This window comes from Synchiropus splendidus, chromosome 8 (genome assembly GCF_027744825.2).
Source record: "Synchiropus splendidus isolate RoL2022-P1 chromosome 8, RoL_Sspl_1.0, whole genome shotgun sequence".
Taxonomy (NCBI): Eukaryota; Metazoa; Chordata; class Actinopteri; order Syngnathiformes; family Callionymidae; genus Synchiropus; species Synchiropus splendidus.
In genome coordinates, this window is record NC_071341.1 from 24,283,064 (window position 1) to 24,296,809 (window position 13,746).

The following is a 13,746-nucleotide window of genomic DNA, read 5'->3' on the forward strand; positions in this document are numbered from 1 at the left end:
TCCTGCCATCCGTGGGGAAGTGCTCTCAGGACATGAGAGGCCAAGTGTCAGCTGAGGGCCAGGGAAGGGTGCCACCTGATCACTCCTGTACTGTACAGTACTTTACTGGGTCAGGTGTGATATCCGTGACCCCCAACTGTTTTTATGTGCTGTGACTCATGTGGAAGAAATATTTCACGATTTTAAGTAGAAAAACTTCAGACTTGTGCACTCCGTTGTGTTTGATCGTGCTCAAGAATTGTTTTAAACAAAAAGGCCTGAAACTTTAGCATATACTACTACTATTACGACTGTCTAATGATCCAAAGCCCTTCAAGCGTGTACATTTAGAAAGAAGCGTTGGTACTGAAACGTGGCCTTTGATCGTCCATAAACCTGGACTCACTGCTCATGTGACAGTGCTCGGTGTGAATCATTCCTAACCTACATTGGGCTACTCACAGATGTTCATGCACGGAACAATACAGCACAACATTGCAATTCAATCCAGTATCAACAAGATTAAAGAACTTTGGTCAGATTTTCCGATCTGCTGTATGTACTTCCACATTCTCAGCAGTTCTTTTAAAGAACGTTAGGAATAATAATCTTCACATTGGCCCGAGCTTTATTCGTAGCCCGCCTCAATACTCAGTTATTTTTTCAAATCACAGCTGTGGCTATCGATCGGTCTCAGGATCACAGGGGTATGAATAGTTTTGGACATTGAGTCATCAGTGAGTGAGAGAGAGAGAAATAATTGAAAAGTAATTGGCAACAAAAACTAAAAAGAATGAATGACCATTCAGCACTTGTTTGATTTTGTCACTTCCCCACGACAAAGGTAAAAGAACGCACTGAGTTCGGCTCTGGCCTCTGCAGAGAAAACGTAAAGGCAGTTCAAAGAGTGATGGATGGCACAAATGATGACCAAAAGAACGCAAGCTATCTCATGGCTCATGCACTCAAGACCACTTGGAATCGTGGGATTTCAGTTCTCAGCACAAGGTTCCTTTTCAGGAACATCTCTGACATTTGGGCTGTTGACTGAGACTTTTTTTCCAGTCAGTCTGAGCCATGACAGACTTAGAGCTTGGGCAGGTTTCTGGACCTGCAGCCTGGCTCAAGAGGCAGCGGGATGCCACGCATCAAATCGAGCCGGCTGTCGTCTGAAGAGACCTCCCTCCCTCATGCTTGCTGGAGAGCACTGTGAGTGTTAGGCCAAACCTCCAGGCAAGTCTTCAGCCAATGTTGCCAATGCTGGTGTGAGCGTGTACAAGGTTTATTGATCTCTGCATGTGAAAAAGTGGCCCTGCTTCCAAGGTCGTGAAGCCTAATGCGTGCCATAGATGCGGCGGCTCGGGAGGAGAGGAGAGACCATGTGTTCATGACATTGGTGCCATTCGGCGGCTTCATGGAGGAGCGCGCACTCTACACTCTTCCAGAAGATGGCGGTGCTGCTCTGTCTGTCATCCTGCGGACCACATCCCCATGAAATCAGCCATTCCCTCCCTCGGAAAGGAGCCGAGGATGATGAAAATGACCTTTTCACCGGATAAGTCTTATTATTTGTGAGAAATAGGAGCAGATTAAAGTCTCCATCTTCTCTCTGTGATCTTGTATCAGCACCATTGATCCGGTGAAAACGGTAGCAGTTGACCTGGAGACCCAATACGACCGTGGATAGGCGGGATGACATCAGGAGCCTGGGGATCTTCACGGTAACACACTGCCAACGGAGCTATTTCAGGCATGGGGAGGCACTCAACAACAGCGGGAAGAAGAACATTTTTGCCCCTCCCTATTTTGTTTTTAAGAGCGTCGTCCAGTTTTTGCCATTTTTGGCCAAATGAAGCCAAATTCTCAGCGGGGTTCAAATGATTTCTGGGCTACTTTTCAAAGAGCAGCCCACTTGCTGCGGGACCGGCGTGGTGGCAGCAAACATGAAGAAACATGTCATCTGCACTGAGTCAGTCTGGACATCACAGGACTGAGGCTGAGGGCTGCTGGTTCATTTCATAGCAACAGAGTCCCTGTGGTCATCCATGTGGTCACCCATGTGGTCATCCATGTGGTCCAATGTCTCCTCATGAGTGATGTCCTGATGAGGCTTCATGAAAGTTCAAATCAAAGATTTCACGGCAGAGAGTGCCATCTAGTGGGCACTGAAAGTGATGATACTCTTTCATGAAGCCTCATCAAGCCATCACAATGAAGCAATGTTCACACTTCTCATGACATGAGAGAAAAAGAAAACTACCACCTACTGTTAACTAACCTAACATACCTGCACTTTGAGCCCTCCTCTTTGAATTGTGGGAAATTCTCATTCCTGCTTGCATTGTTGAGAGGCTTGAATCGCACTGAGTGAATCACTGTTGCAAAACATGTTATGTGATGGTAGAACTTCATAAGGCCCATCGCTATGATGAGACTTTATTTCATCTAATTCCAAAAATGAATTCAAAGTTTCCCTGTGCAGGTGTGTGTCTTTTTTGTGTTGGTTATTGTATTTGTGTTGCACTGTACGATCACAGCCTGTAAATATTGAATTGTGGGAAATTCTCGCTCCCGCTTGAATTGTTGAGGAGCAGTTGCAAGAGTAAAGTGGTGTTTCCCTGTGCAGTGGTGTCCGAGCGAGAAATATAGACTGTAAAAGGTTACATCGGAGGAGCAACACAAGTGTTCAGTGGTAGACTAAAGGAGCTGCCAGTCACATGGAGCTGCTGGGGTCCAGCGCAGACGACGCCACTGCTGATCTCCAAATGGAACCGTCACTTCCCTGCTCTTGTTACACAGATGTTGGTCCACAATGGGCCTTGACTCACCGGTAGGCCAGAAGACCGTGGACCCATCGAGCTCACTCTTAAACCATTTCAGTGGTGTCATAACTGGTGTAATAAGTGTGTCTCTGCCAGATAAAAAAACCCAAGGAACAACTTTGTAAACAGCTCAAAACAGTTCACACAATGACTTTGACATCTTGCTGCCTGCTTTCATCCTCTTTCATGTTCAAATAAGCAACAGCTAAAACACAGTCTGTTTTCACGTGCACACTTTCAGTTCAGTGCAGTTCTCTGTTCCTGTTCAAATGTCTCTCGACACTGTCGGCAGTGTTGCTGTCAGATCGTCTGTCAGCCGTGCAGTTCAACAACTGCAGCAGAGAAAACATTCAATGAGATTCAAATTTACTTTGAAAATATTTTCAGTTCAGAGCAATTAGAATAATCATTTCAACGTCTTTAAATCTGCAGCGTATGAGGGGTGGAAACACACCGTGATGGACAGAGATTAAGGGAGGCAGGCGGAGAGCTCCCGGCCTGGGAGTGCACGAGAGCTGGGAGTGCACGAGGCGGGGGAGGGAGGACGTCGGTAAGATCTCTTCACTGAATCATGGTGGCTGTCAGTTGCTATTAACTAACGTCGCACTGCTCTGCAAACTTTTCAATGTCCTCTCCAATGAGAACAAGCAATGCTTGCATTTCATTTGGCTCTTTTCCGTCGTGTTCCATAACGTTCGCTGACAACAGCGGCAGCCTCTCATTTTTTTCCTCCTAACAAGACTCAGTAACACGTGTATTTCTGGAACTGTGATGACATGCGCCTTTGTGCAAAAGAGATTGAGTATCTTATCACTCGCAGGATTTGGCTGCGTCTCGAGTAACGTCACGGTGAAGAACAAGGCGTGATCAGACCAGGAGGAGTCCCATGTAGGCAAGAGGAGCGATGTCTACTCTGTGACCATGTGCTGACAGGCCCGGGACTCTTCCCAGTACAGTGAGATACACTACAAGGGACTCGTGCATTCACAGGGACACGCGCACGGCAGAAAAAGATTTGAACATGAACCGAGGTGCCACGTTGGCAAACTCTGCCTCTATCACAGCAGGAGTTGGCAAGTCTCCGTCTCTGCATCTCTTTCTTCGCATGCATCATCCAGCTTTATTCTTCGGAGGATTTTCCTTTTTCTTCTTAAGTAAAAGGATTTGAGAAATCTAACATTCACAGCTTTGTCTGGAGATTAGTCAAGGGGAAATGAGTGTGTGCCTGTGTGTGTGTGCAAATCCATTTGGTGTTTATTCAGTGGCCCTTTGTTGACAGCCGATGCAGAGTTGATGTGCTAATAAAGACAACCCCAGATGCAGTGGACTCCCAGGGAGGAGGAATCATTCAGGCATCGTGGGGCTGCAGACTTTCACCAGAGTCTCCAACTAAATAGTTGTGGTGAGCTCAAGCCTGACTGCAGTCCTTTCATTGAGTTTCCTGGAAGTCCGACTTACTATCTTGTTTTTACATTCCAATAATCACTCTATTTTTTTTTTTCTTTGCAAGTTTGGCCAGCATGACTGAACCGTTCCGTCCCCAATACCAGTCTAGCTCAAGACAATGTCACAGTGTCTGTCACTGAAAAAGCACCAGTCGTACATCAAGCCCCATAAGGCACTGCGGCAATCCATCGCCAAGGCAAAGAAGGTTGTTTTCACATCATTTTCACATGACTGCTTTACTTACGAGCAAATGAAATCAATCAGAACAAGCCAAATGTTAAATGCTACTTTTCAAATAGGGAACACATTTGTATTTGTATTTGTTCAAAGCACGGTTCCCAGGGGGAACCGTGCTTTGTTTCTGACACACGCCAAACACCAGACAAGTGGCCTGTGTGTGTACCGGGTTGAGCCTCACTTGTGGTCACTCCGGGCATCAAAGCCTCAGTTGGAGTACGAGGACGTCAATGGAACTCGATTTAAGTTTGGTTCAGTGTTGTTTTGGACGGTCGAGGCTGAGGGGCTGGGAAAGCATCATGGCAACGAGCAGTCCCCACAGACACACACACTGACAAACCTGTGTGTGTGTTGTGAATGAACAGCAATGTTCTGCAGGCTGCTTGCACTGGAAAGGGGGTCACAGGGCTCAGCTGTGTGGGCTGAGAGTCGGGAGACACCAGTCACCAGCCTGTCGCCAGATCTACCTGTCGATGAACAACCACTCCTACGCAGTCGCTGTCCTCAAGGAACCTATGCATCAACTGGGACTGTGGGCGTCTTCTTCATGAAATCATGCCGTCCCATTTTCAACGGCCAGCAGATGGCGCTCTCTGCCCAAAATCATTTCAACATCAGCTTGTTTTTCAACCCACAGCGCCACCTGCTGAGCTCCACCACAAAGTCAAAAACCTCCGATACCCTCCGGCTGGTGTGCTCTGCTCCACTGGACAATGCAAGTGGAACTGCTGTGAAAGAAGGGCGATTCTGAGAAGGAGCCCTCGTTGGCCACTCATTGATTTGATGGACAGAAAATCAACAAGTGCAAACCAGTGACCATGAGAGTGCAGCAGAGGGACGAGCCTTCGCTGGCACGTGGAAGCTTCCCTCGACAGAGAACGGCTCCGTCAGTGTGGCCTGAGTAGTCTGGACGGGTTGCGTCCCCTCACACTGTGGAGGAGGCAGATGTTGACTTTTATTGCCACAGAGAGTAAAGTTCAACGACCGTTTTCTTTGCGCAGCAGTGTCACATGCATGCACACGCAGAGAAAGGAAGGCGTACACACTCTTAAAACATCGTGGGGAGGTCAAACTCCAATGAGAAGGCCCTTCCCCGTAAGGTATAATGAGGGAACATCAGCAGCGTAACCTTTGCCTCACCATCGCGGTTTAAAATTCCCTTCATCCGGCCAGAACGTAGCCTTGTGATGATGGTATGTATATATTATATATATATATATATAAAGATGTCAAGACTAGAGTGGAGTCACCGAGGCTGTGCACTCTGACAATATGTTAATCCCAGAGAGACGACAGATGCCAATTCACAACAGTTTCAAGGCTCTTTTCCGCTCGAGCAGACACCATACTGGAAGCAAAACAAGATCAAATCTATTTCTCCAAGAAAGAAGGTGTTTTAAAAGAACCAACAAAACAAGCTTTGCAGGAGTAAACAGAAGATATCGAGGAAAGTTGCAGGTTTCTCCTTGAAAGTTTTACCAAGTTACACAAAGCATGTCCATGTTTGGGTTTTCGCAGAAAGGACGGGGAATGAGAGACGTGACTGTTTTACCATCTCGAAATGTGAGAAAACGTGGGTTAGTTTAACGTTTCGCCAGGAGGGGAGTGAAAAAAGAAGAGAAGAAAATGAAAGGCGAGCTTCGGTCGAACTGCGTCCCTGTGTGCGAGGCATTGATTGTGTGCTGAAATCGCTCTCCTTATTCTGTTTACTCCTGAACATATTTTTTTTTTTCCAACGCACGTCGTGATCCATGATATGGGCTTTACGATCCACAGCAAAGCCCTGAATATTTCACATGTGAGTTTCTTCAGATGAAACTGCTGCCTCGCCCCTGAAGAAGCCTCACCACAGCCCTGCACGACTCATCTCATCCCACACCCACCTCGTGTGCCCACTTTCATTTTCAGGCAGATTTTTCTGATCCGGCTCTTTCATGGCAACAACAAAAAAGTGGAAATCTGCCACACGGAGTTGGGATCCTCATTGAATGGGCCGATTCCTTGTCACAGCTTGTTCCTCTCCTCCTGAGCGCACATTTATTCAACTTGATCCTTGTGCTTGTGCTCGGCATAATGGATCATACGAGAGATGGGGACAGGTTTGTTGACAGAATCACCAGCAGATCCATCAGAATACGTTTGGATTTGGCTTCATTTCATGAAAATTTGCTCACGTGCTCCGCGTTTATTGCTCGTGTACTTGACTTTGTCCCCAAATGAACTATTTGTTTATGGGCAGAAAACTTGACCTCAGCAATATGGTTTAGTGACCCTGACTCACACGGATGTGGAAACTAACAGTGAGTCCGCAGGATTTTATTGAACAAACAAGATGGAAGCAGTTTGCAGTTTGTTTGCAGCATTTCATCATTGTAAACTACGGCCACTTGTCAGTACAAGACAAATTCATGAGCCAACTATGGGATGATTTACCAGTGAGTGTGGTCTACTAAAAGAGGAGCGAATTCCCTGCACAGCCACTTCTCCACTCAAACATCACCAGCATGCTTCAGTTAGCTCCACTGCTGATGCAAGTCAGGCTCTTATTTTCTTTTCTTCCTTCAAATGTTGTTTCAATCCAAATATGTTGGGGAAAAAAGCAATGAGTTAAAGGACTTTTACGTCAGACGAAACATGTTTGTGGTTGAGATGTCGTCCAGGGCTGAACCCGAAGCCACTTGGTAAATGCTCAGTGACTAGTGCGTTCCATTGGAAATCCTGGTACATCACTGGTATCCTCCCACCCGGCCATGCTACGAAGCATGTGACAGGGGTCAGATCTTTCAAAATCGGCCCATCCTGTGAGAATCTGGCAGCAAGACAGGAAGTGGTGCCTTACAGTCGACAGGAGGCATCAAAGTAAACCAGCCTCATTTCCTTTACCATGACAACTCATGTGCTCCCGTCAGCTGTGGAACAAAGGGAAATGAATCAGACGGGAAAGTGGCTGCGTCGATTCCTATCAGGATTAATGAGTTATGGTAATGAGGACAAACACTTGTTTGATGTTTTCGGTCGAGCACGAGCCAACAGAGACCAAAGGCTGTTGAGAGCTACAGAGCACGAGCGGAGCTGTTAGCTCTCCTGCTCAGATGCTGGTGCAGAGGCGCTGACCAGGCCTCACGTCAGACAGGCCTTGTCCACTGCCGTGCCACTCCCCGAAGGTGCGAGCGCAGGGTGGTCAAGTGCTGCTGCGGCCCAGGACATGGTGGACGTCCTCAGGAGGGTTCACTGGCCACGGCCCTGGGTGAGGCTGACTTCCCTCTGTCAATGCTCAGCACAAGCCTGCGGCTGATCCTCCTCTGTCCAAACACGCTCGCCTCAGATTCACTGTCCTTGTTTACTGAGGGAAACTGGCTCGCCTCACCTCGATCGCTCGTCCTGTTGGCAACAACAATTGAATTGTCCAAATGAATGGACTTCCAAAGCATCGTCCCGGCTGACAGTGTAGGCAGCAAGATCAGTCTGACATAGAACCAAAGGGAGATTGGCCAGGCTTCCAACTATGTGGAAGCCGTCTGACATCCGTTGTTGGTGGGTCAGACGGCTCTCAGTGCCACTCGGAGTTGGGCCCAAATGTTGGATGCCGCCGGTGTACAGAGGACTGCTGCAGCTCAAAACACAAACTAAAGCACAAACAGCAGGTTTTGATCAGGGACAACACCTGGAACTGGTGACGGGCTGATGAAGCTTCATCAAGCAGTGTCCTCTTTTCAGACGCCACTAGATGCAACACTAGCCTCAAAAATCGTTCCATTTCAAGGGCCATTCAAGTGAAACTCCACATCATTTCTAAGACGCAACGCAGCGAACACAAAACGTGAGTGACAAAAGTCTCCACCAAGTGAGGACAGGACTCTTGGCGGTACAGAAGAGAGACCACAAAAATGGTGGAGCTCTGAGTTGAAGCCCTGGTGGTGTAGAGGACACTTGAATGTCAGGTGCCTCTGATGGAACATCACATTGTCGCCCAATCGGACCAGATGGCCTTGGCTTACTTCCTCTCAAAATGCTTCACACACGCGGGTTTCACTGCAAGAGGGAGACCTGTATCAAAATACACAACTGATATATACATATAAATACTGAATATACATTTCATTGCACTTCTGAATTGTAACATAACATCTGTGCTCAGGAATACAATCGACTACAAAAGACACACGGTGAAGGGTAGTAAGGGAAGCGATCAGAGCAGAGGAGGAAATGGCATTTGTTTGTTCGGTTTCAAAATAAAATTGGGACAAATCAAAGTTAAGAGAAACATCCCTGACAGGTTGATTTAACATGTTGACCAACATTATTCAGTCCATGCAGATGTTTAGGAAAGTAGCCCTCTATTAAGTTGTGCTACAGTTCTGGATGGGCTCATTTCTCATCGTGCCATCACCCTTTCCCCAGCCTCTCACCCTAAACCACACCAGCCAAGACAAATGGCTGACCTCCACCAGGACTCTGAACCAAACTGGGACCTAATTATCCAGAGTGAGTTTGAAGTCCAGGAAGAGTTGGTCCCCACAAGGGAGCAGCACTTTCAAAGAAAAGAAGAATCATTTCATTTGTTGTCTGCAAGCTATAATGCATCCTCATAAAGCCGGGGGAAAGCTGGTGAGTAAACCAAATCCTTGTCACCATGTGCCAGTCAGTGAGGACACACTGCGTCCCTCCCACACACCTGGATGACCACCTGCTCCATGCAGCATCACTGTCTCTCATGCTCCTGGGCAGCTGAAAACTCTTCCTGACGCTTTGACGTGTGCGCGACATGATGAGCCGTGCCATTCACTGAGAAGAGCAACAGGCTGCGTGTTCAGCCTCCGGGTTAAGTATTGATCTTCCTGTCTCTCCCTGAGTGCTGTGTGAGCCTCCAGAAAATCGTCCGGATCTCTAAAATGACTCCACCTCATGAGTTTGAAAGTAATGACCACATGAAAGTACTGGTGTTGAATTGCTGATCTTAGTTGGGCCTCGTGACCTGTTGGACACTGGGACAAAGTGGATGAGCGTCGCTCCATTTGTCCCTTATCTAAAGCTACTGTTGCATGCTGGGGGGGACATTTCTAGAGGGTAATCTCAGGCTTTCTTTAGTTACGATGAGTTAAGTGTTGAGTTGGTCTTGGAAATCTATATTTGAAAAACCTTTTTTCTTAATTTTCTGCATCCTGGAGCACCATGTGAATGCACTTTTCTTTTTACCACAGAGTCACATGAGTCCCATCCACTCCCAGTGCTGTCCACTCATTTCACAGCTCAGTAGGTGGCGCTCTCATCTCATCTCATTTCAAGCAGAGCGGTCAGGACTCATTGAGATGCTTGTTCAGAGCGCCATCTAGTGGGGTCAGAAATGAGGAGAGCGTTACATGAAGCCTCAGGCGGTCATCACGACTGTCCAGGTCCCGTCGTAGAGCTGCCGAACTGAGAGCCGAGCTCTGCTGTAATCCAGTTTGACAGCTGAGCTCGCGGATGTACAGCGAGGATAATAAAAACACTTCGCTTAGGCGGCAGGATATTCTAGTTGCTGTGTGTGTGTGTGTGTGTGTGTGAGAGAGAGGCAGCTCTCTAACTCTCTGAATCTGCAAAGGTCATGCCACAAAGTCCTAACATCCAATTATTCTGTCACTATGGTAACCATGTGGTTACGGCGTCACCGTTCTGCTGACACATAACAAGCGTATCAATACGGCAGGCAGCGATATTGCTTATTGATCGACGGTACATGACGCTGGCAGTGAAGGAGCAGAGAATTGGATTCCCCAGGAAGAGGGATGACAAAGCAACTGGCAACTCAGTCTCCCTAATCCTCCATTTATGCATCCACAACATCGATAGCCGATGGAGAACAGAGCTGGTAATGCTGAGTGATTGAGGGCGAACCTCCCGTGCTCAATGAGCTTTAATCTGAACACTGAATCAAGTCTGTATAATGGAGAGCAGGTTGTTTAAATTGATCTCCTGAATTGCGAGAAGGTAGTAAAATCAGTGTTGCAGAGCAGGAAACAAAGGGGCCGCGTTACTGCTGGTGAATAGAGCCGCACACTGTTTTACCAGAGGAGAACGTGCGCATGCCTCTTACCTTCCTTTCATTATCAGCCGTATTTAGAGGCGGAAGCCAGAGAATTGTTGGTGCGTATTTTCTCCCCACAGATCCATTGAAAAATGGAATGGATGCTGTTCAGAGCGAACTGTGTCCAGAGATATTTCAGTTGCTGAGTGAATGAGTGGCCTTTCTTTTCATGTCAAACAAAGTGTTGTTCCCTTTGGGTTAAAGCTACCTGATTGCATGACTACACTTATGTTCCAGCCAAACCTCATTTTCCGCTCTGAGGCTTTTATTGTATTGTTCATAATTTATATGGAATCTGAAAAAAAGCTGGTTGTTGCTGGTTCCGTTCTTTGAGAGACATGGTCTCTAAGAGCTTCACCTCACTCTTTGTCTGAAACTGTGTGTAGGTCAAGAGAGCGAGCCAATGTGTCCGGATCTTTCAGTTAGAGAGTTGGTGTGATGATGCACTCGGCACAGATTCTCCTGCTTTCAAGGTTCAGCGATAGATGTATGCTCCTCTGAACAGCCCTCAGCGGCCAGGCCGAGTGCCATCAACGGTTCAGTAGATCCAGAGATCGTAGAGCGTCAAGCGCCGTCCGGTGGGCCCGGAAGTGCTTCGTGAAGCGGCCCACCACTGCAGGGAACCGAAGAGGGGTCGAGCTTCAGTCGCTGGTTGCTGCCTGCTGAAACATCGCCTGAGAGAGTGAAGCCTGGGTCTCTTTGCCCAGGCTGCTGCCCCCCTGATCCGACCTTGAATAAGCAGTGGACAGATCGGTGAATATACCTACCTTGTTTTCATGAAATGAAAGACATATAAAAGGTTCTCTTAAACTGTAGATAACAGTAGATAACATGGCTATATACAGCTCCATCATCGAGTGGAAGTCCATCCATCGACAGATGCCTGCACTACGCCAGATACTACATGTCCTCAGACGACAGCTTCTTCCTGCTTCTTTTTTTTAATCATGTGGTTTATTCATATTGTCCTCACCCAACGTTTCTTCGTCTCCTCTGGTTCACTCCGTCGGAAACGCTGCGCTCGCCGGAACAATGAGGGGGACAGTCGAGGTCTTCCTCCTCAAACAGGAGTCAAACCTACAAACGCGGCGCACAGCACCGGCAACTTATCCCCATCACACCTTCAGCGTGAAACACTGAGAGTTTGCTGTGTCTTCTTTCTCTCTGGGAGACTGTTTTAATGTTTCATCTCAATCCTGATGCAATGTTTTTCCACGCGGAAGAATCTTCCCCTTGAACTTGAGCCATCTCCTTTTTTGTTTACAGCTAAAGAGGAATATTATTCTCTGCATGCCCCCTGCAAATCGTATGCAATATTACGTCATGATGTGAAAACTCATAACCAGATGTATCATGAGCAGGAAGGTAACTTGGTAGCATCGTATTCACCACTCACATGTATTCATGCAGCTTTTTTTCGGCTGAGGCTCTCAACTAAGTCATTAGCTTCTGTTTGAAGCGGATCGAACCATTTGCTTTTAGAATGAGGCGAGCAGCTGACGCCGGGGAGGCGAGGACAGACGCCTGTGGCCCTCGAGCGTGTTTGGAAGTGGAACAGAGATCACTTCAGACAGCAGTTGCTAAAAATGCCTTTAAGAATCATATCAATAGAAGTGTTCCTCGTCCAAGAGAGTGAGGCAACCGCTCGCAATACACATTCACAGACTTGTATTTATGTGCCTTCTGGCTGAGAAAATGAGTGGAGATGTTCTACACAGGTTGGTTTTTGGCGCTCAGTGAGTGAGTCTTTTCTCGTCAGGTCGAAGCAGACGTGCAGAAGAACGCTGATGAATGAGGGCTTTGGTCACATGATTTGGCATTTAACAGAGCAACAATCAAGTGCTTTCATGGATACGCTCATCATTGATCATGCTGTCACAAGGTGTGATGTCACGGCGCACTGGCTCAGAGACACTGATTTCAAAAGTCCACCCTCAAACAAACAGGATGCCAATGAACGACAAAGCACTACTGGGAGGAAATCACGGTGCGCACACCTCCAGGACTGTCATTCAATAGGTTTGGGCGGTGACCTCAAATGAAAAAGAAGAGGCTGTTTAGGCGTGTGACCTGTAGAGGTCCCTGTTGAGCTGTGGCTTGCAGCATCCCACCATGAAGGCTTTCTGTGGACTGGCTCACACAGCAGTGGCTCAGCTTCCATGAAACATGTGGAAGTTCATGGAAGGAATGAAGGGAATGAAATGCACTTTTTAGTGGGTGCAAGATCTATCCCTCCATTCATCTATTCATTCCAAGCAAATGATGACATTCAGGAAAAGGAGTGACATGGAACACATAAGGCATCAAACAGCAGAAGGCTGCTGTAGTTGCGGGTGAGTGACTGTTTCCTAATGGGCCAGTGACTGAATATAGAGATTGTAGTTCTGCGTATTACTCGCTGTCTTGTCCACACACTGTGCATGTGCACTCCATCAACCCTGCTTCGTCCTCTCTATAGCCTTGCACTCCTGTCCACATGCTGATGAGTGGGCAGATCTCTTCAAACACTATTGTTAGGTGTTCAAATATAGGCCACATTTTGTGTCAGTCTTAAGTGTGACTTAATTTTAAGGTACAGACAGATGTTCTATCAGGCAGTTAGATCTATCAAGCTATGAGAAATGAGCAGGTAAAAATGCGTGTTGGACCAGCAGCTGACTCATCCAACGTGTGGCGGTGGAATTGCATAGTATTGTATAAAGCAAAAAATCATGATAATGTTACGGATCAATGAAAGTATAAACGCTGACAAGCCGACAGTCTAGACTTCCTGAGAGGTCAGAGGGAGCAGCAGACTTCCTCAGGCCTTGGATTGCTCTGCTCAGCTGTGTTCCTTTGGTGTGTGTGCCGGACAAGTGCCATCAATGTGGCAGACACAGAGAGGCTGAACACCAACAGTGTTGCAGGGAGAGGGACTGGGGTTTAATGCCTCGAAAAGCAGTTGTCTGTAGTATTCCCAACAGTGGAAGCAAAAGTTTGTATCTACCGACGACGTGAGTCTTTTGTCTGGATTTGTCTCCTTTGAAGCCTGCAGCACTCATTGTCTGGATTGTTGAACGCAGGCATGTCAGAAGTTTTCAGATTCCCGCAGCCTCTGTCATGCAATGCTTTATTTGTGGCTCACTTGCACTGTCATCCAGACAAGCAAGAACTGTGAGTTCGTCAAAACCAGACCAAGTGCTTGCACTGACTGAACCC